This window comes from Etheostoma spectabile, unplaced genomic scaffold (genome assembly GCF_008692095.1).
Source record: "Etheostoma spectabile isolate EspeVRDwgs_2016 unplaced genomic scaffold, UIUC_Espe_1.0 scaffold00019039, whole genome shotgun sequence".
Taxonomy (NCBI): Eukaryota; Metazoa; Chordata; class Actinopteri; order Perciformes; family Percidae; genus Etheostoma; species Etheostoma spectabile.
Genome location: NW_022604639.1, coordinates 59,799 through 83,737, shown reverse-complemented (window position 1 = coordinate 83,737; position 23,939 = coordinate 59,799). Strand labels below are relative to the sequence as shown.

The 23,939-nt window shown below is 44.0% G+C and overlaps 1 long non-coding RNA gene across 1 annotated transcript; it reads right to left on the bottom strand.

Moving 5' to 3' along the window:
• Positions 1–16,962: 16,962 nt before the first annotated feature.
• On the bottom strand, positions 16,963–22,971 carry LOC116683562 (uncharacterized). Its single transcript, XR_004330571.1, has 3 exons — positions 22,791–22,971; positions 17,348–17,480; positions 16,963–17,226 (listed from the first exon to the last, which is right to left on the bottom strand). It is a non-coding gene; the product is annotated as an uncharacterized LOC116683562 (long non-coding RNA).
• Positions 22,972–23,939: the final 968 nt, after the last annotated feature.

Below are 23,939 nucleotides of genomic sequence, written 5' to 3'. Positions count from 1 at the left end.
GGGGAGGCAGCAAGGGTGTTGTTGAGCTGAAACTGGTGGAGAGCACCTTGAGCTCCTCCAAAACTTCCTGGAGAATATTTCCCTCCTGGCCCAGAACCAAGCCCTGATTAGATAACTCATCCCAACTGAACGTAAGTCTGATGGGTTCATACTGGCCGAATAGTACTGTCAGGATTTGTGGCTAGAACCCAAAAGCAGACAGAACACAGCTTGACAGTGTTGTAAAATTATGCTGTTTCTCCTTAAAAGAACTTAAGAAACTTGTGTAAACCGGTTGAAATGAGAGAAACAAGGTTAAAACATCAAAAAAAGCTCAAGAGAGGCTGAAAAGGATGTTTCCTGCATGGAGATGTGTGTTTTACATTCTACTGTTAAGAAACTAGTGTAAACCTGTTGAAAAAGAGAAACAAGGTTAAAACGTCACAAAAAGCTCAGAAGAGGCCGAAACGCACGTTTCCTAGATAGAGATGTGTGTTTTACAGCTACTGTTAAGAAACGTCTCGGGTTACGTATGTAATCCTTGTTCCCCGAGATAGGTTACGACACTATGGGAACGCCTTTAGGCATGACAGGGCTGAATGCGAATGAAAACTACTCCAATCCTATTGGTCCTAGTCAGAACGGTAGCATGTGACGGCATAACCGTAGGGGCATATATAGGCACGCCGGCACATAGCTCATTAGCTCTTTCTATGAAGCAAGGCACTCCAGGCGGGGCGAGGGGCGGTGAACCGACGCAGTGTCTCGTTCCCCTATCTCCGGGAACAAGGGTTACATACGTAACCCAAGACGTTCCCCTTCGAGGGGAACTCGAACTGCGTCGGTTACGACACTATGGGAACGAGATACCCACTAACCCGCGCCAAACCCCCGCCTGCCCTATCGTGCAAGCAACCTGTGGGCACGACTAGTAGGAGAGCACCCGGGTGCCGGGTGCGGAGAGAAGGTCCAGACTATAGAACCCGAAAAAGGTGTGAGGAGTGGCACAGCCAGCTGCATCACAAACCCCCGGAGAGACGCTCCAGAGAGGAGAGCCATAGAGGCCTCCATGCCTCTTGTGGAGTGAGCCCGTACAGCCATAGGTGAAGGCAAACCGCGCACCTGATAGGCCAGGGAGATTGTCTGAACGATCCAGTAGCCGATAGTATGTTTGGAAGCGGGGAGCCCAGCCTTGTGGGACCCGAAACACACCAGCAACTGGTCTGTCTTCCTCCACCGGGAGGACCTCAGAGGGAAGACACTCAGCGCTCTGACAGGGCAGAGCAAATGGAGCCTCCCGTCCTCCGCCGTCACATGAGGTGGAGGATGAAACGCCTGCAGTACCACAGGCCCCATGATAGTGGACAGCACCATGGGAATGTAGCCCCTGTTATTCGGAATGGGGTGCAGGATGGCCCTCACAATACCCGGGGCAAATTCCAGGCAACGGGGAGCAACCGAAAGAGCCTGGAGGTCCCCCACCCTCCTCAGAGAGGTGATAGCAAGGAGGAAGGCCAACACCAGGGTCAGGTACTTGGCCTCAGCCGACTCAACGGGCTCGAAGGGGGCCTCAGCCACAGCGTTGAGAACCACCGCCAGATCCCAGGCGGGAATCCTAGGGTGAGCCGCAGGTCTCATTCTCCGGGACCCACGGAGAAAACGTACGACCAGGGGAAGCCTCCCTAGAGACCCATCCCTCGAAGGGCATGGAAAGCTGAACGGCTGCCACGTAACCTTGAGGGTGGATGGGGAAAGGCCCGCAGAGAAGCGGTCCTGCAGAAACTCCAGCACCTGAACCACCGGGCATGAAACTGGGCCCAGCATGCGTCCACTGCACCAGGCAGAGAAGACGATCCACTTCAGGCCGTACATCCTCCGTGTAGACGGGGCCCAGGAGCCAAGGAGAGTCACGACCGCTCCCGCCGTCAGGCCCGCCTCAAGGCACTGGGCCCGTTCATGGGCCAGACCCACAGCTGCCACAGGGCAGGGCAAGGGTGAAGGACCCGGCCCCTGCCTGGGACAGCAGGCCCCTCCTCAGAAGGACCTGCTGTCCCAGGCAGAGGGCCACGGCGGGCCGTCCAGGAGCACCATCAGGTCCGAGAACCACACACGGGTCGGCCAGAACGGCGCTACAAGAAGCAGTCGGATGTCTTCCTGACGGACTCTCTCCAGGAACCCCGGGAGCAGAGCGACTGGGGGGAAAACGGAAAGACGCAGCCCCGGCTACTCCCGCACCATGGCGTCCAGCCCTAGCGGGGCCGGGGTCATCAGGGAGAACCACAGAGGACAGTGTGTAGTCACCCGAGACACAAACAAGTCCCGACTACAGGACCGAACCTTCCGCACAAGGACTTCACCACCCCGGGGCGGAGCCGCCGTTCCCCGGGCCTCAGCCCCTGTCTCGACAGCAGGTCTGCACCCTGATTCTGAAGCCCAGGGAGAACATCGCCCTGAGAGAGAGCAGGCTCCGCTGGGACCACAGGAGGATCTGATGCGCAGCAGAGAGGGCGCAAGCGCAGACCCCCCTGGTGATTCAGATAGGCCATGTGGTGACCCAGGAGTGCAGGCAGGAAGCTCCTCAGAGCCCGGAACACGGCCAGCAACTCGAGGCAAGTGATGTGCCATGACGGGTGATGCTCATACACCCCACGCAGAGCGGTCGTCGATGACCGCGCCCCACCCGGTGAGGGAAGCGTCCGTCGAAACGATTACACGGCGACAGGGCGCCCCCAGCGCGGGGCCTCGGGACAAGAACCAAGGCGTCTTCCACACCGATAGGGTACGAAGACATTTGTGCGTAACCCGTATCAGGCGGAATGGGCTTCCCCTCGGGGAGAACCCCCTGGATTTCAGCCACCACTACAGGGCCCCCATGTGCAGAAGACCAGAAGGTATCACGCTGGAAGCAGCCACCATGAGGCCCAACACCCTTTGGAAGCGTTTCACTGTGATGGCGCGGCCCAGCCTCACACACCTCACCATGGCCAGAGTGGACTCAACACGAGCCGGAGACAGACATGCCAGCATCGTTAACGAGTCCCACACCACCCCTAAGAACACAGTCCGATGGGCGGGTGCAAGCACACTCCTCCGTCGAGCCTCAGCCCCAAACAAAAAAGACGAGCAAGGGTGGCATCTCGACGCCGAACCGCCAACTCCCGAGACCGAGCCAGGAGAAGCCAGTCGTCAATTTAATGGAGGACCCGGATGCCCTGGAGCCACAGAGGGGCCAGCGCCGCATCCATACACTTGGCAAAAGTGCGAGGGGAGAGTGCCAGGCCGAAGGGAAGAACCTGATATTGGTACGCCAAAGGCGAACCTCAGGAACGTCTTGTGGGAAGGACGAATGGAGATGCGGAAGCATGCGTCCGTCAGACTCACGGTGACAAACCAGTCCATGGACCGGACGTGACACACGATGGCGGGGACGGAGAGGATCACGAACCTGTATCTCCTCAGAGACCGGTTCAGAACAGGCAGATCCCCAGAAGCGGGCCGCCAGGCAGAACCCGCTGATGATCCACAGTCCAGGAGCCAAACCTCCGGCCTACTGCCACCCCTCGGGGCTGGCAGAGCGGCAAAGGCCCGGCGGTGGCCAGTGCGTCCCGAGCGCCATGGCGGCGGGACAACAACGCTAGCGGGCCACCAGGAAGAGCCAACCGATAATCCGCAGGGCGGGAGCCAAACCTCCGGCCTACTGTCACCCCTCGGGGCCGGCAGAGCGGAGAAGGCGCGGCGGCGGCGGCCAGTGTGTCCAAGCGCCACGGCGGCAGGACAACAACACTAGGGGGCCGCCAGGAAGAACCCGCCGATGATCCGCAGTCCGGGAGCCAAACCTCCGGCGTACTGCCACCCCTCGGGGCTGGCAGAGCGGCGAAGGCCCGGCGGTGGCCAGCGCGTCCCAAACGCCACGGCGGCGGGACAACAACGCCAGCGGGCCGCCAGAAAGAGCCCACCGACAATCCGCAGCGCGGGAGCCAAACCTCCAGCCTACCGTCACCCCTCGGGGCCGGCAGAGCGGAGAAGGCGCGTCGGCGGCGGCCAGTGTGTCCCGAGCGCCACGGCGGCGGGACAACAACCCTAGGGGGCCGCCAGGAAGAACCCGCCGATGATCCGCAGTCCGGGAGCCAAACCCCCAGCCTACTGCCACCCCTCGGGGGTAGCAGAGCGGAGAACGCCCGGCGGCGGCCAGCGCGTCCCGAGCACCACGGCGGCGGGACAACAACCCTAGCGGGCCGCCAGGAAGAGCCCGCCAATGATCCGCCAAATGTCGCTAGCGGCCGCCAAGGAGGGAACCTCAGTCGGTCTCCATGGGTCAAACACACAGTCAGGACCACTTTGCCCTGCCCCTCCGTCACAGGATGACGGCCCACAGGTCCAACCTGCCGAGAAGGGGAGGGGAGCGCGGGAGCGGTGCCCCGCGGCCCAAGCCACTCGATGGGGACCAGGAGAAGCCACACACCGTGTCTGGCACAACCGGTGGGAGCCGGATGAGAGCCGAGATGTTCCAGCTGCCTCAGCTGAGCGGGACCCAGTCATCTTCAGTAGCAGGTCCGCCTGGTAGGCCTGCAAAATCGCCACAGAGGGCAGGCTCCCAGAGCGACCTCAACCCGAGGCAACGTCCCGTAGCCGCAGTCCCTGATCCCCGCCACATTGCCATACTCCAGCAGCTGGGGAGTAGAAAGCCAGGCGGAGAAGAGAAACACAACCCAAAACTGACACAACTCATGTCAGCTAATGTTAAGAAACTAATGTAAACCTGTTGAAATGACAGCAACAAGATTAAAACATTACCAAAACCTCAGAAGAGGCTAAATTGCACGTTCCTGCATGGAGATATGTGTTTAAAAGCTACTGTTAAGAAAATAGTGAACCTGTTGAAATGACAGCAACAAGGTTAATACATCACAAAAAGCTCAGAAGAGGCCGAATTGCATGTTTCCTGGAGATGAGATTTGTGTTTAACAGCTACTGTTAAGAAACTAGTGTAAACCTGTTGAAATGACAGCAACAAGGTTAAAACATCACAAAAAGCTCAGAAGAGGCCAAAACGCACATTTCCTACATAGAGATGTGTGTTTAACAGCTACTGTTAATAATCTAGTGTGAACCTGGTGAAATGAGAAAAACAAGGGTTAAAACATAACAAAAAGCTCAGAAGAGGCCAAAATGCATATTTCCTACATGGAGATGTGTGTTTAACAGCTAGTGTTAAGAAACTAGTGTAAACCTGTTGAAATGACAGCAACAAGGTTAAAACATAACAAAAAGCTCAGAAGAGGCCAAAAATGCACGTTTTCTGCATGGAGATATGTATTTAACAGCTACTGTTAAGAAACTAGTGTAAACCTGATACATGAGAGAAACAAGGTTAAAACATCACAAAAGCTCAGAAGAGGCCAAAATGCACGTTTCCTACATGGAGATGTGTGTTTAACAGCTACTGTTAAGTGTAACCTTTTGAAATGAGAAAAATAAGGTTAAAACATCTAAAAAAGCTCAGAAGAGGCCAACATGCACGTTTTCTGCATGGAGATGTATGTTTAACAGCTAATGTTAAGAAACTAGTGTAAATCTGTTGAAATCAGAGAAACAAGGTTAACACATCACAAAAAGCTCAGAGGAGGCTAAACCGCACATTTCTTGCATGGAGATGTGTTTAACAGCTACTGTTAGAAACTAGTGTAAACCTGTTGAAATGACAGCAACAAGGTTAAAACATCACAAAAAGATCAGAAGATGCCTAAATGCATGTTTTCTGCATGGAGATTTGTGTTTAACAGCTAGTGTTAAGAAACTGGAGTAAACCTTTTGAAATGACAGCAACAAGGTTAAAACATCACAAAATGCTCAGAAGAGGCTGAAACGCACGTTTCCTGCATGGTGATATGTGTTTAACAGCTACTGTTAAGAAAATAGTGTAAACCTTTTGAAATGACAGCAACAAGGTTAAAACATCACAAAATGCTCAGAAGATGCTGAAACGCACGTTTCCTGCATGGTGATATGTGTTTAACAGCTACTGTTAAGAAGCTGGTGTAAATCTGTTGAAATGAGAGAAACAAGGTTAAAACATCACAAAAAGCTCAGAAGAGGCTGAAACGCACGTTTCCTGCATGAAGATGTGTGTTTAACAGCTACTGTTGAGAAACTAGTGTAAACTTGTTGAAATGAGAGAAACAAGGTTAAAACATCACAAAAAGCTCAGAAGAGGCTGAAAAGCACGTTTCCAGCATGGAGATGTGTGTTTAACAGCTACTCTTAAAAAACTAGTGTAAATCATTTGAAATGACATTAACAAGATTAAAACATCACAAAAAGCTCAGAAGAGGCCGAAACGCACGTTTCCTACATGGAGATGTGTGTTTAACAGATAATGTTAAGAAACTAGTGTAAACCTGTTGAAATTAGAGAAACAAGGTTAAAACATCACAAAAAGATCAGAAGAGGCCGAAACGCACGTTTCCTCTATAGAGATGTGTGTTTAAACCTGTTTGTGTTCAATGAACCACTGGTGGTTCGAAATTGGAACGCACCATAAAAGGACGTTATTACTTGCATTAAACCGTCATAAACACGCTCAAGTCATACATCGTTAGAAAGCTTAAAGTCTCATGATTCCATAGAGCCCACACACAAGCAATAAGGTGACTCACAACGGTTATAATCATGTTCTGAAGTAAAGCAAGACAGACAGATTCGAGTCTAAGACGAGCGTGCATCCCTACCTGTCTCCTCGTGTCTTTAATCACAGTGGTGAAAGATCTCCGTAAACGTTGTTTTCCTCCTACGTAAACACGTCAAGCTATTAGAATATCCAAGCCTTGTAATCCATAATTATCTGGTCCCCTCACAATCTGGTAGTTTCTGGCCAAGTTTCGACGTAGAGAAATCTAGATAGTGCATAATTTCTCGGTTTTTATCGTTTGTAACTTGTTCCCTGTGCACGCTAGAAATCATGTCGACACACCATTGTAATCTGTGGTGCAGCAGCAGATTCCAATGAACCTGGTTGCCAGCCAATAGCATCATTCTATCAAGAGATACACTCAAACTAAGCCAATAATATCACACAGCCCCCATTGGGCCCACGTGGGAAAGAATGACAGTAGATCCCACCAATAGAAGAAGAACAGGTCATAAAACTGGCATCCCTGTGTAGCCAGTAAAAAGACGAGTTGAATGGTACCAGACATGGCCAAAAAAAAACTATCCTGAGTTGACTCCAACTGTCTGAAAGCAAAAAATATGGCCTTCTTATAGCATTTCAACATTTCATCAAATTATGATTACTTATTCCTATAAATCTATGTATCTACTTCTTTTAGGCATGTGTGGTGAGTGATGTGGATGTGTTTTTGTATTTCAGAAGTATGTATTTAGCACTTTTTGGGCTTTTTAGAAATAAGAAAAATAAGACAAATGCACAGACATATCTGTAGAAATACATTCATATAAAATCGATTTTATAGCAATTTTCTTCTGGATTTTTTCTGTTCTAAGTTGAGACATGTTGCTAGGGTACTATTATAGTATATAGCAGTTGTAATATGCTTACAGTAGTGATTTTTTATTAATTTTTCAGATGATTTACTTGGACGGAAATGGAAATTCTGTGTTCTAACCTCTGTAGCTCTGTGTCAGTAAGGCCTAGTGTCACAATGCCACTAGAAACAACAAATTGAGAGTGTTAACATCACAATGAACTCAGGGTCATCACAGAGGGCCAAAGCAGATGGAAACTGCAGCATGTTTTAGGGGGTAAAAATTTAGGCGAGAAAATCATATATTTTCCAGTGTATTTCAGCTACTCTTAAGAAACTAGTGTAAACCATCTGAAATGACAGCAACAAGGTTAAAACATTACAAAAAGCTCAGAAGAGGCCAAAACGCACGTTGCCTACATGGGAATGTGTGTTTAACAGCTACTATTAAGAAACTAGTGTAAACCTGATAGATGAAAGAAACAAGGTTAAAACATCACAAAATGCTCAGAAGAGGCTGAAACGCACGTTTCCTGCACGTAGATGTGTGTTTAACAGCTACTGTTAAGAAAATAGTGTAAACCTGTTGAAATGAGAGAAACAAGGTTAAAACATCACAAAATGCTTAGAAGAGGCTGAAACGCACGTTTCCTGCATGGAGATATGTGCTTAACAGCTACTGTTAAGAAACTAGTATAAACCTGTTGAAATGAGAGAAACAAGGTTAAAACATCACAAAAAGCTCAGAAGAGGCCAAAATGCTAGTGTTAAGAAACTAGTGTAAACTTGTTGAAATGAGAGAAACAAGGTTAAAATATCACAAAAAGCTCAGAAGAGGCTGAAAAGCACGTTTCCAGCATGGAGATGTGTGTTTAACAGCTACTCTTATAAAACTAGTGTAAACCATTTGAAATGACAGCAACAAGGTTAAAACATCACAAAAAGCTCAGAAGAGGCCGGAATTTATGTTTCCTGCATGGATATGTGTGTTTAACAGCTACTGTTAAGAAACTAATGTAAACCTGTTGAAATGACAGCAACAAGGTTAAAACATCACAGAAAGCTCAGAAGAGGCCAAAATGCATGTTTCCTGCATGGAGATGTGTGTTTCACAGCTATGTAAATGTAAATGTGCTGTATTTATATAGCGCTTTTCCAGTCTTAACAACTGCTCAAAGCGCTTTTACATCTACAGGAAACATTCACCATCACACACATTCATACACTGTGGCCGGGGCTGCCGTACAAGGTGCCACCTGCTCATCAGATAAACATTCACACACATTCACACTCCGATGCGCAGCAACGGGGGCAACTCGGGGTTCAGTGTCTTGCCCAAGGACACTTCGACAATGACTGCAGGGGCAGTGATCGAACCACCAACCTTCCGATTGGCAGGCAACCGCTCTACCACTGAGCCACAGCCGCCCCTACTGTTAAGAAAATATTTAAACCTGTCGAAATGAGAGAAACAAGGTTAAAACATCACAAAAAGCTCAGATGAGGCCGAAACGAACGTTTCCTGCATGGAGATGTGTGTTAACAGCTACTCTTAAAAACTAGTGTAAACCATTTGAAATGACAGCAACAAGGTTACAACATCACAAAAAGCTCAGAAGAGGCCAAAACGCACGTTTCCTACATGAAGATGTGTGTTTAACAGCTAATGTTAAGAAACTAGTGTAAACCTGTTGAAATCAGAGAAACAAGGTTAAACATCACAAAAAGCTCAGAAGAGGCCGAAACGCACGTTTCCTACAGGAGGATTTGTGTTTAACACCTACTGTTAAGAAACTAGTGTAAACCTGATAGATGAGAGAAACAAGGTTAAAACATCACAAAAAGCTCAGAAGAGGCCGAAATGCATGTTTCCTGCATGGAGATGTGTGTTTCACAGCTAATGTTAAGAAAATAGTGTAAACCTGTTGAAACGACAGCAACAAGGTTAAAACATCATAAAAAGCTCAGAAGAGGCCAAATCGCACGTTTCCTGCATGGAGATGTGTGTTTAACAGCTACTGTTAAGAAAATAGTGTAAACCTGTTGAAATGACAGAAACAAGGTTAAAACATCACAAAAAGATCATAAGAGGCCGAAACGCACGTTTCCTGCATAGAGATGTGTGTTTAACAGCTACTCTTAAGAAACTAGTGTAAACTATTTGAAATGACAGCAACAAGGTTAAAACATTACAAAAAGCTCAGAAGAGGCCGAAACGCACGTTTCCTACATGGGAATGTGTGTTTAACAGCTACTATTAAGAAACTAGTGTAAACCTGATAGATGAGAGAAACAAGGTTTAAACATCACAAAAGCTCAGAAGAGGCCGAAATGCATGTTTCCTGCATGGAGATGTGTGTTTCACAGCTAATGTTAAGAAAATAGTGTAAACCTGTTGAAACGACAGCAACAAGGTTAAAACATCATAAAAAGCTCAGAAGAGGCCAAATCGCACGTTTCCTGCATGGAGATGTGTGTTTAACAGCTACTGTTAAGAAAATAGTGTAAACCTGTTGAAATGAGAGAAACAAGGTTAAAACATCACAAAAAGATCAGAAGAGGCCGAAACGCACGTTTCCTGCATAGAGATGTGTGTTTAACAGCTACTCTTAAGAAACTAGTGTAAACTATTTGAAATGACAGCAACAAGGTTAAAACATTACAAAAAGCTCAGAAGAGGCCGAAACGCACGTTTCCTACATGGGAATGTGTGTTTAACAGCTACTATTAAGAAACTAGTGTAAACCTGATAGATGAGAGAAACAAGGTTTAAACATCACAAAAAGCTCAGAAGAGGCCTAGATGCTTGTTTTCTTTATGGAGATGTGTGTTTAACAGCTAGTGTTAAGAAACTAGTGTAAACCTGTTGAAATGACAGCTACAAGGTTAAAACATCACAAAAAGATCAGAAGAGGCCTAAATGCACGTTTTGCATGGAGATGTGTGCTTAACAGCTAATGTTAAGAAACTAGTGTAAATAAAGAAGATAATAAAACAGACGGTTAGCTCCATGGTATAACACTGAAATTCGCAAATTAAAGCAAATATCGCGGAAACTTGAGAAGATCTGGTGCTCCACCAAACTGGAAAATTCTCGTTTAATCTGGCAAGATAGTCTTAAAACGTATAGGAAGGCCGTCCGTAATGCCAGAGCAGCGTACTACTCGTCGTTAATACAGGAAAATAGGAACAATCCCAGGTTTCTTTTCAGCACTGTAGCCAGGCTAACAGAAGGTCACAGCTCTACTGAGCCAAGTATTCCCATAGCTCTTAGTAGTAACGACTTTATGAGGTTCTTCAATGATAAAATTATAACTATTAGAAGCAAAATTCACCAAGACCCGCCTTTAACTGGCACTGACTTATCTCTAAACTCAGGAACGTTAGAAACAGCTGTAAAACCAGATACATGTTTAGACTGCTTTGCTTCACTTGATCTTTATCAATTTAATTCAATTATTTCTTCATCTAAGCCATCAACCTGCCTCTTGGATCCCATCCCGACTAGGCTACTTAAAGAAGTTTTACCATTAGTCAACACTTCGCTACTGGATATAACCAATTGGTCTTTATTAACAGGCTATGGACCACAGCACTTTAAAGTTGCTGTAATTAAACCTCTTCTGAAAAAGCCAAACCTTGATCCAGATTTTTAGCCAATTATAGACCTATATCTAACCTTCCATTCTCTCTAAGATTCTTGAGAAAGCAGTCGCCAAACAGCTGTGCAACTTTCTGCATAGCAACAGCTTATTTGAGGATTTTCAGTCAGGATTTAGAGTTCATCATAGCACAGAGACAGCACTTGTGAAAATTACTAATGACCTCCTAATTGCATCAGACAAAGGACTTATCTCTGTACTTGTGTATTAGATCTTAGCGCTGCATTTGATACCATTGACCATTATATCTTATTACAGAGATTGGAACATTTAATTGGCATTAAAGGGACTGCTCTAAGCTGGTTTAAGTCTTATTATCAGATCGATCTCAGTTTGTTCATTGTTAACGATGAATCCTCTGTGCACGCCAAGGTTAGTCATGGAGTCCACAAGGATCTGTGCTCGGTCCAATCCTGTTCACTTTATATATGATTCCTTTATGCAGTATTATTAGGAAACACTCCATAAACTTTAATTGTTATGCAGTTATGTTATGTACTCAGGTAAAACTGAAGTTATGCTCTCGGACCCAAGCACCTCTGTGACGCACTATCCAAAGATATAGGTTACTCTGGATGGCATCACCCTGGCCTCCAGCACCACAGTGAAGAACTTGGAGTCATCTTTGATCAGGACATGTCCTTTAATTCCACTTAAAGCAAATTTCAAGGATCGCCTTTTTTCACCTACGTAATATTGCAAAAATCAGGAATATCCTGTCTAAAAATGATGCAGAAAAACTAGCCATGCATTGTTACTTCTAGGTTGGATTACTGCAATTCTTTACTATCAGGCTGCTCGAAAAAAATCCATATAAGACTCTACAGCTGATCCAGAATGCTGCGGCACGTGTTCTGACGGGAACCAGGAAAAGAGATCACGTTCTCCTGTTTTGCTTCTCTGCATTGGCTTCCTGTAAAATTTAGAATAGAATTTAAAATCCTTCTTCTCACCTACAAAGCTCTTCATGGTGAGGCTCCATCTTATCTTAAAGAGCTCATAGTACCTTACAACCCTAGGAGAGCACTACGCTCCAGAATGCAGGGTTACTGGGGTTCCTAGAGTCTCTAAAAGTAGAACGGGAGCCAGAGCGTTCAGCTATCAGGCACCTCTCCTGTGGAACCAGGTTCCATTTGGGTCCGGGAGGCAGACACCGTCTCCACATTTAAGAGTAGGCTTAAGACTTTCCTTTTGATAAAGCTTATAGTTAGGGCATGGAATCGAATATTGTTAGGGAGTAGTAGTTAGTCACATAGTTTTCAGATTTATCTATCATATAATATAACTAAGGGAGACTTGGCATACAGCCCGATCCGGTTGGGGGGAGTTCTGGCCCGACCGGGCTGGAGCTCTCTTACCTTGTCTCTCTTGGTTTTGTTGTAATAATAGTTTTAGACAGCTTGGGACTTATTTTGATACACTAGTTAGGGCATAGAATCGAATATTGTTAGGGAGTAGTAGTTAGTCACATAGTTTTCAGATTTATCTATCATATAATCAAGAATATAATAGAACTAAAGGGAGACTTGGCATACAGCCCGATCCGGTTGGGGAGAGTTCTGGCCCGGCCGGGCTGGAGCTCTCTTTACCTCGTCTCTCTTGGTTTTGTTGTAATAGTTTTAGACAGCTGGGGACTTATTTTGATACACTGAACTCCTCTCTCCTCTATCTTTCCATCTTTTCATTTATGTGCATCCATGTCCCAGAAATGCTTGTTACTAACCTAGCTCTGGGGAGTCATTCCCCGGAGTCCTTATGTTCTTTTTTCCCCAGCATGTTCCCTTGGATCAGAGAGGCTCCGAAATCAGGGTAGCAGCTGTCGCCATGGTCCCGCTACACGTTCTGCGATGCCATGTTCAACTGCTGCACTGCGGTGCCCTGCTGCGTCCTGCTACGTCCTGCTACGTCCTGCTACGTCCTGCTGTGCCTTGTAATGCCGTACAGCGTCCTGCTATGCCATGAACTACTACAAAGAACTGCTACAAACTACACATTTTTTCTATTTTTGTTATTGCCACTCTTCATTCTAACCCCAACCGGCCCGTCAGACACCGCCTACCAAGAGCCTGGGTCTGTCCGAGGTTTCTGCCTAAAAGGAAGTTTTTCCTCGCCACTGTCGCACTGTTGCTTGCTCTGGAGGAAACTACTAGAACTGTTGGGTCCTTGTAAATTCTGGAGTGTGGTCTATCTGTAAAGTGTCTTGAGATAACTCTTGTTATGAATTGATACTATAAATAAAATAAATTGATATTGAAAATTATTATAACCATTTTTGTCTGAAGCGCCCAAGGTCACATAGGTCACAGCTAGTGCAGCGGTTTGGGGCATTGTAAGCATGGAGAAAGGAGAGCGGATTTCAATGTATAAAGTGAAGTTTGCTGATGTCGTTCTTCAGTCCATCTCTGTACCTTGTGGGTGTATGTGATTGGCTCCTTGTGTAAGTAAAACTTTGTTAAAGTGCCTCCAGTGATTCTTTGTCGTCTTTTGGTAATAATGTTTCTAACAGATTGGTCCTTCGAGCAAGATCCCAATATCCCTTCCTCTTCCCAGGTTTGGAACTTGAAAACCATGCACGGGGGAATCAAGGACTCTCATTGAAAAGACCTCCAACTGAATTGTTGGACTGAAGCTGGGATTCTGCTGGTGGAGAGGAAGGGTGACGGGATCCTATAGTTGAGAGACGTGATCACTGGACTCTAGGTGAGCTGACAGCTTTGTTTGCTAAGATTTACTTGTATCTTAGCGAGCTGGGGAACAGCTGATGTGTTTAGTAAGGTCATTCCTGAAAAACATTATCAGCGAGTATTAGCTGAGAAATATTTCATTTAATGACTGAGTGATCAATAGGAACATAACAGTTAAGAACCTTGTCCTTGTTCAGTAATAGGTGAATAAGAACAAACAAGGAGGTTGGCTAACAAAACGAGAGGGTTTTGCTGAGAAAAAAAAACCTAGAGATACTATCTTTTGATTCCCGATACCGAGTACTGATCTGATACCAGTGTGTCATAAGCTTAACCGTAATTCCTCTAATAAAGACCCCTAGTCAATTGGCCGGGGGCGTGGTCAACACGGCCAAATAAAGGCTGCCTCAAATTAAGGCCGGGGAAAAAATTGTGTGGATAATCTCCTAAGTGCCTTTCATATAATGTGCATTCAAGTTTATCGTAATGTACATTTCTACAAATTAAATTTAACAGATTTAAAAATGTTTTTGTGCTTTTTTTTCTGGGTTATGGTACTTATGTAAAGTATTATTTTTCTACCGTATTTTAGTCAGTATGTTGTATGTTACTCCGCCAAGTGTGCCACCAGGTGCCACTAGATGGCAGTAGCTACATTGGATTCTCAATTAGTGACAGCAGAGAAGGTCATCATGCACATATCCGACCTGTGAGGGAAGCTGCTTGGTGGCTCAGCATTTAGAGAAAGTTTGCGGTGTGGCTCCGTAGTTTTGTTCTGTACGAGTAGGCCTGCAACAAAATTAAATAGGGACTGTTAGAAGTAAGATAGAATAGCCTAATGTGAGAGTTTTTTGCTGGAGTGTCTGCCAACGGCCTGTATAGGTCCGGTATGGATGAGGGTGAGCAAGAAGATGGGAACTGGCAGAAAAGGAGGATAAATAAAGCAAAGTGGGTTAGAGGAGTGAAAGAGAGTGAGGATAAATAAAATGTTGTGAGGTTTGAACATAGACCGTTAATATGAATGGACAGAGCATGTGTGACGTCACCCATTGGTTTGTGGAGATCAGAAATGAGTCGTCGAGTTTGCGTTTACGGGCGCAGACATCTTGGTTGCGGATGTGACGATTTTAGAGAAGAGGGCGGAGTGAGAAAGGAGCCACAGACCGGTGGGCGGGATATGCAGTCTATGGGCGGGATCTGACTGACGTTAGCTGAGAGCTAGCAACGCTGCTCTACCGTTACTCTAGCTAACCACTTTCACTGGCAATGTGGTTGCAACTGCTGCTGAATAATTCAAGGTAAGATTTAGCTTCCCTGGGTTTTAAGTATATCTTTATCCCATAAAGTCTATGGTTATATAACATATAAGAGTCACGTTGCAAAGTAAATGTATCTGAGGTTACCATGTAAATTGTCTGTAACGTTAGCTTGCCGCTTAGCTAGCTATGGTAAAACATGCTAACGTTAATTTTTTTAATCGAAGTTTACTTCTCATAGTTTAAACAGTGACAGCGAAATGCAAAACGGCGATTGTCAATGCTTATCATTGTGTAACGCTATTAGCACATGTATAACCAAGTTTCTTATAACGTTTGGCTAACTGTAATAACCATAATAATCCGGTAATGTGCTACGGTTTGCCCTGTCAGTCTATAGTTGGGGCATTTAACCTTGACATGCTGTTAAGAGCTAATGTTAGCAGAAATAAGCTCCTTTAACTAAGTTACTGTTACACTAAAGACCAATGGACTGTTGTTGATTCATGTGTATTCTCCTGGATAATTAATGAAGTAGTTACAACATGCTAGTGTGCATAGATATTTAACTATGAGGGGCTCAAATTGAAATTGATGATTCTTTCATTCTTTTAGAAATAAGAGTGCTGAGAGCCACGATGGCATGTTCACCCCTCAAATGCCCCAGAAATAAGCAATAGTAATAGTTCATTTTCTTTTGCTATATATTGTATAACATTAAACTTTAATCAGACTTTTTTACAACTAAGCCAAGGTAATAATGCATTTTCAAATAGTGTGTAATTAAGAGTGCTGTTCATTTATCCTTTTTCTCTATAGCTTAAAATATTTGCTTGGCTGGTCTGCGGTGGAAGAGACTTCTCCCTTTCTTTTACCAGTCCCTACAAGGAAGAGCTGTCCCGGACGTCCTCCTTATTCACTGTGGCAGGAATGACCTGAGAGATGTCAAGGGCGTCAACCTCGTCGCAGGGATGGAGGAGGACCTGCAGCACCTCCACCTGCAGTATCCAGGCATGATAGCACAAGTGCTGTAAGATTTAAATGTTAAGCTGTATTTTTATATTGTGATTTATAATGTCAACCATTTCTACTGTAATTAACAGTGTGACATAGAGATTCAACAACCTCTTTATTATGCAGACATGTCTTGTGACAGTTAAGTTTGCCTTTACCTTAACCCACAGCAGTGTTTTATGTATGGAATTTACTCTTGTAAAAGGTGAACTACATTATTTAATTCATACATTTTTAAAAATCTTGGTTAATTGGTTAATGTATTTTTTTAAGTTGATGCCCATTTCAATGTGAAATAAAGGTCCTTCTAAAGCTACATTTGTTGTTTTTCTGAAGTAACTATAGGAACATCCAGCATTGTAGTCATACAAGAAGACATTGGTAATTTTATAGAATTTGTAATTGATTAAAAGTGTCTTTCTATTTTGGCTTTAATACACATAAATGTTACCATACTTGCTTTTCTTGTGTATTTTGAACATTTTTAGTAGGTAATTGAAAATGCACTAGGTGCTGTTTAATCTGCGCAGGGCTATTATAAAATCATTGCGTATGATCACAAATTGCAAAGGAGAATTAAACAACTTATTAAATGTCAGTAACTAATGATTAACTCAAATGTATCAGGTAAATTTGATTTAATCATTAGTTACTGACATTTTCAAAGTATGAAAATTAAAAACCATACAAGGACATGCAATGTCAATATTTAATTCTAAATACATAAATACATAAAATATACAAGACCCTTTATGTGAAATTACCAAACATACTTTCACCTGTGAAAGTGGTGACTGCTAGAGTATATTCATTATTTTATTCCAGTTTAATATTTATAAAAGTTTTAATCCACAAAACTACTTAATGTTACTACTATCACCTATCAAACTACAGCAGAAACTAAGTCAACCACAAGAAATTGAACCTCTAACTACCAAGTGCCAAAAGTTGGTCCATCCTTCCAGCAGAAGAAGCTGAACCAAAAATGATTTTCTGGCATTTTTACAATCAGAACACATTTGAGAACTTTGGATGTGGTCAACGGTGTCTGGTTTCCACATCCAGATGAAATGGCACCAAATACGCCGCTCTATACACCAGGTCTTCCTTCTGGAGGCTCTGCTCATTCAGTTTTCAGTGCGGATACCTTTGTAGTTACAGTAAAAGACAAACATGTAGTTAAGGCACGGTAGATCACAATTAATTATATTGATATATGAGCTAATTTATGAGACACACACTAAATGATTTATTTAATTTAATAATACCTGCTTGTCTCTAAAAAACTGATCTTCCTCAAAGTGTGAACTGCAGACGTGACTTTTCATGGTTCCATTTGCTGGTCTCTCTCTCCTCATGTTCACCAACCATTGCTTCAGCCTGGCATCATCAAAAGGAAGTCTGTTAGGACAGAAATTCATGTTGTGCATTTAGAACTCACATCCCAAAGGTGTATATACTATCAATTTACACTAACAAGGCAACACATCTGCTGTATGCATCTGTAATGAAAATGATTGAAATGTATATTTAATAGATTAATATAATGTCATACCCCAACGTAACTCTACAATAATGTCTAATTGTTTCATGTGCGCCATTGTATCGCTAACAATCTGACCCACTCCCCCACCCGGAGACCTCCGTCTCCAAGTCAACACGCTCCCTCCCGCAGCTTAGTCCGTGTGGTGATGGTGATGCTGGGTGGGTGCTGCCGTGGCGAGGGTGACAGGGTGCCTGTAACCCAGGGCCGGCCTGTGGCTTAGGCAGTATAGGCAAATGCTAAGGGCGCAAACCACCAGGGGGCGCCCGGCCTGTGCTGTACCTATAACGTCACCTTAATTAAAAAAGAATAAGCCCGACTTCTTTTACCTGCATCAAATCTCATAATGTCAAAGCGTCCTAAACTGTCTTGTGCCCAGGGGAGGAAAAAAAGAAAAGAAGAGGAGGAAAAACGTGACAAAGACAGAGGTAATGTTACAGTAAAGGTGATGATGATAATGATATTATTTTGCTGTTGCAGAACAATGATCAATAATAGCATTAGCCGTTAGCATGACATAGTTGGCTAATCAATAAATAGCGAGCGCTATCTGTTAGTTTTAACATCAGTTATTGTTATGGAAGGGCCCAGTTGTTGGAAAATAGTGATTTAAATGCCCCCCCTCTTGCCATCCTCAGGCAAATGTGTTTTATATTATAATGTTAATTGCATTGACATGGTTATTTTACCTTTTCCCAGGTGGTAATAGTCGTTCAAAATACTATTAATTTTTCATACTTATAAGCCTAGCTATTAGCTGTGTTATAGCTCATATTATCTTGTGTGTTCATCATGTTAAACTATGTTAGTGTTAAAGTGTACATCATTAATGTTACAGCAAAGTTAGCATTCCCACATGCTATAGTATATTATTCTGCAGTTTACCGATCCATTGCATTATTCTAATTAGCATTTCACTGTAATAACAATAAATTACAGTAATAATTTTTCTAATCCAAAATTTATATTGTATATTGGGGCGGCTGTGGCTCAGTGGTAGAGCGGTTGCCTGTCAATCGGAAGGTTGGTGGTTCAATCCCCACCCCTGCAGTCATTGTCGAAGTGTCCTTGGGCAAGACACTGAACCCCGAGTTGCTCCCGGTGCTGCGCATCGGAGTGTGAATGTGTGTGAATGTTTATCTGATGAGCAGGTGGCATCTTGTACGGCAGCCCCGGCCACAGTGTATGAATGTGTGTGAATGGTGAATGTTTCCTGTAGATGTAAAAGCGCTTTGAGCAGTTGTTAAGACTGGAAAAGCGCTATATAAATACAGCACATTTACATTTACATATTATAAACAATAGTGTACATCATGCATGCATCTCTTTTTTGTTTATATTATTTAATTTAATTTTACTTTATTCTTGAAATAATGTGTTTATTATTAGACTGGGGTCACATATTCCTCTTCTGTCTTCAGATGCACTGCTGAGGTTTCTCAGTCAAACCCCTGCAAATCATCTCACCTCAGCAGCACAACCCAGCACTGAAGAAGCAGCATCAAGTGCCCCTCCTGTTGCCTCCACCTCAGCAGCACAACCCAGCACTGAAGAAGCAGCATCAAGTGCCCCTCCTGTTGCCTCCACCTCAGCAGCACAACCCAGCACTGAAGAAGCAGCATCAAGTGCCCCTCCTGTTGCCTCCACCTCAGCAGCACAACCCAGCACTGAAGAAGCAGCATCAAGTGCCCTCCTGTTGCCTCCACCTCAGCAGCACAACCCAGCACTGAAGAAGCAGCATCAAGTGCCCCTCCTGTTGCCTCCACCTCAGCAGCACAACCCAGCACTGAAGAAGCAGCATCAAGTGCCCCTCCTGTTGCTCCAGTAGACCCGGCTGACTGGCCACATCCTTTAACTGATAAGGTACGAACAGAGTTGGTTCACGTCCATATCAAGTAGAAAATAGCTTTACATTCCCTAAAACAAAAGACGGACGAAGGTGTCAGCATGACTATTTTAACAGACTCTTAATCAATGGAGAAAAAGTCAGAAGAAGCTGGCTTATGTACTCTAAAAAAGACGATAGCTTGCACTGCTTCTGTTGCAAACTTTCTCTAAAAGAGAGTACAAACTTAACAGGAAGGACTTAACAGGAAGTAACTTAAAGGACTGGAAAAATGCAAGTCACTTGCTCAAGGTCCATGAGGATAGCCAGGAGCATAATGCTCACATGGCAACATGGAAGGACTTGGAGGTCCGGTTTGCAAAGAGGATTACGATAGACAAACAAGAGATGGCACTTGTTGAGGCTGAGAGAAAAAGGTGGCGTAATGTTCTGCACCGATTGGTGGCAATAATTCAGTCCTTAGCTGAAAGAAACATGGCTTTTAGGGGTTCCACAGACACATTAAATAAACCAGACAATGGACATTTTCTGAAAGAGGTGGAGCTCCTGGCCAGATTTGATCCAGTGATGAAGCAGCATGTCAGTAGGGTGGAAAGTGGAGCTGGCCGTCATGTACATTATCTTGGCAAAACAATTCAAAATGAACTGATTGACTCCATCAGTTCTAAAATAATACAACAGATTGTGACAGAGATCAAAATTTCCAAATATTTCTCCATCATTTTAGACTGCACACCTGATCTGAGTCATAAGGAACAGCTCTCTGTCATAGTCAGGATAGTGTCACAAGAAGACATTCCTCAGGTAAAAGAGCATTTCTTAGGCTTTCTGGTGGCAGAGCAGTCAACTGGAGAACATTTGTCATCTCTAATCCTAAAAAGGCTAGAGGAACTTAACATCCCATTTGAGGACTGCAGAGGCCAGTCCTATGAAAACGGCGCCAATATGAAGGGAAAAAATAAAGGTGTTCAGGCAAAGTTACTTCAGCTGAACTCAAGAGCGTTTTATGTCCCATGTGGTGCCCACACTTTAAATCTGGTAGTAGCTGATGCTGCAAAAAGCTCACCAGATGCCCTTAGCTACTTTGGGCATTTGACAAAATTATTTAAGCTCTTCTCAGCCTCCTCCCAAAGGTGGGATGTCCTCTTAAAATATGTGAAAATCACTCTAAAATCATGGACTGAGACCAGATGGGAAAGCAGGATAAAAAGCGTTGAGGCAGTAAGGTATCAGGCTGGGCAAATCCGAGAGGCTCTTCTGGAGGTGAGGGGAAAAACTACAGACCCTGTGGTGAGAGTTGAAGCCCAGTCTTTAGCTAAGGAGATTGGATCATTTCGCTTTTGCATTTGTACAGCCATATGGTATGACGTTCTCTGCTAAATCCAGTATGTCAGTAAACTGATGCAGTCACCCTCCATGCATTTTGACGTAGCTGTCGACTTGCTGAGGAAAACAAGAGATTCCCTCACCAGTTACAGAAACACTGGATTTTCTGATGCACAGACAATAGCAAAGGAGATGTGTGAAGACATGAATGTGGAGGCTGAACTAAAAAAAAAGCGATTGAGAAGCACAAAAACTCACTTTGGCTATGAGTCTCCAGATGAGCCCTTTCAAGATGCACTACAAAAAATGGAAACCACATTTTTTAATGTAGTCATGGATACTGCCATTTCTTCACTTGATGAAAGATTTCAGAATCTTGGAGACGTGAATAACATGTTTGGTGTGCTCCTCGATTTCCCCAACTTAGAAGAAAATGAGCTGCTACAAAAGTGTCAGACCCTAAGTACTGCTCTGACCCAGGACAGCCAGCAGGACATTGATGGCGCAGAACTTACAAGGGAAATGCAAAATTTCCCACCATTGCCATCAACAAATATGACAAACTTGGAACTTTTAGCCTTCCTGCATGAGAAGAAGCTAGCAGAAATTTACCCCAACATGTGGGTTGCTTTAAGAATCTCTGTCACTCTTCCTGTTACGGTTGCTGCTGCTGAAAGAAGCTTTTCCAAGCTTAAACTGATCAAAACTTACCTGAGATCTACTATGATGCAAGAACGTCTCAGTGGACTTTCCATCATAAGCATTAATCATGTGGTCTCAAATCAGTTGTCATATGTTGTAGATGACTTTGCTTCAAGAAAATCCAGGAGAGTAAAGCTGTAGTCATGTGAGAGTAAGGATGTGAGAAAAGTGGTGGCATACAGTTTTTGAAGTAATTCAAGTTAAGGCAGACTAAAATGACCAGAAGAGCTATTCATAAGATCATATTTTCATGTTTTTTTTTTTAATGCTTGTATTTTTTGTGCCTCCTCATTTCTTTGATTTCTTGCTTTGCACAGTGCCATATTTATATTGTATTTAATTTAATGTCACTTGTTTACACTTTTTTTTGGGAGTATTTAAATGTAGTACTTTCTATAAGTTATTTATATTGTATTTACGTTAATGTCACTTGTTTAAACTTTTTTGGTAGTATTTTAATTTACTACTTTATATAAGCTATTTATATTGTATTTCAGATATTGAGTTCATTTGTTTTGTTTCTTTAATTATTTTTAAGTTTTTTTAATGTGAATATTGTTTTATGTAAATAAAAAATGTCCAAGACAAAGCTTTTTAGTTTCTTGTGAGTATATGTACACTAGCAGACATGCAAGTACTGTACAGTGATGCAAGGGGGCGCCACCTAAAATCTTGCCTAGGGCACCAAATTGTTTAGGGCCGGGCCGGCTGTAACCTCTCGCCCAGAAAGATCCGCAGCCCCGACTGGGTGGGGTGTGCAGGCCTCGCCCTGGCCGTCTTTCGCCCGCGTCCGGGTAACGTTGCCCAAACTTACGGGATACATATATTTGACTCAAAAGCAGGTCTACGTTTGACGTACAAATCCGCCACACGAAACTCAGATGTGAGGGGTTATGTCTGAATCCAACGCTGTTCCACAATGATCTTACCCCGTGCCAATAGGGTTTATGAATTTGCAATATAACGTTAGCTACATCAGGCTTTGATTTTAAGCTAACGTTACCATTACATGCGCATCGATTAGCACTCATACCACCTATTACAGATCAACAGATTACAGGCGAGATCGTTGGCGAGATCGGTGCATACCTACTGTATTCGACTGTAACATTAACTATATTTTAATACGTTTATACATAGACTGCATGCGTTTATACGGTCTGCATAGCCTTATTAGTTAGCCCGCTAGCTTGCTTAGCAAGGTGCAATCTAGAAGCTAGCTAACTGATATTAATTGAGATGCTAACGTTGGTTAACGAAAAACTGTATTAAAACAAAATACAATTTTACTTACCGGAAAAACTGAACTGCCAATTCCTTTGAGTGTCTTGCCGTGCAAACCAACGCTGAACAAGACATTATTAGCCGACCAAAGTGTCACAGCCACAGCGATGAAACGTGGCCAACCCCCAAAATGAAGTTCACGTGCCGTGGACAAGCTTTGCTAACACTCTGTCATGATTGACAGGCCGAGAACTGTCAATCACATCATAGCCACGCCCTAAAACACCCCCGGCTTTATCGCCTATTTTAAAATCAACGAGACCGTAATTTCAAAAATGAACATCCTTCTGTATTGCAGAATACTTAGAACTAGCAATCGAGACCATAAACTCATTATGAAGAGGTTTACTGAGGTAATAAATCAAGTGAGAAGTGGCTCATTTCTCCATAGACTTCTATTGAAACCAACCTCTTTTGCAACCACGTGTGTCGCCCTCTGCAGGAATTCAGATAGAATGCAGGTTTAAGTTACTTCCGCAGTGGTTGCACTTTTCAAAACCGGATGCTCTGTCCACTTATATTAACGGTCTATGGGTTTGAAGAACCCGGAGTGAAGAGTTTGGATCAGTTCAAATTTACAAAAATAATGAAGAATCAGGTTGGCGCGGTTAAATATGCTAGGATCTGTTGAGTTTTTAAAAGTTAAAATGTCTGAAGGAGCCAGGTTAGAAAATTATGCATACATCTGTCCCCATTTTCCCCCCACCTTCTGACTGTAAAGAGTTGATCAGGTCAAGTCTGGCATTTAACATATGGAAAGGGGGCTTCCTGCTATGCAACAAAAGGTGGTCTTCTGTCTCCTGTCCCCTGGGGTCTTAGTCTAGGCTGAGACAATACAATGTTGATTGGACTATGTTGATGTCAGAGTTTCACATTTACACTACAGACCCCTCTGTTCTGTAACCAAAACAACCCCCAAAGGTGCAGTGTTGGAGGGCAGGTCAGTTCTCATTGCACAGCAAAGATGTACGGCCTGCTGTCATGACAACAACGGACCAATAAGAAAGGATTTGAATGCTCCAGGGTAGAAAGGAACAGCCCCCCTGGTGCAGCGCATAAATGAGTGTGATCTAAGAAGTTTCAGGACTGCTTTCACGTGACTCCGTCAGGAGAAGCGTGGATCAGTCCGCTGTCAGCTGCAGTGTTATTTTGTTTGTTT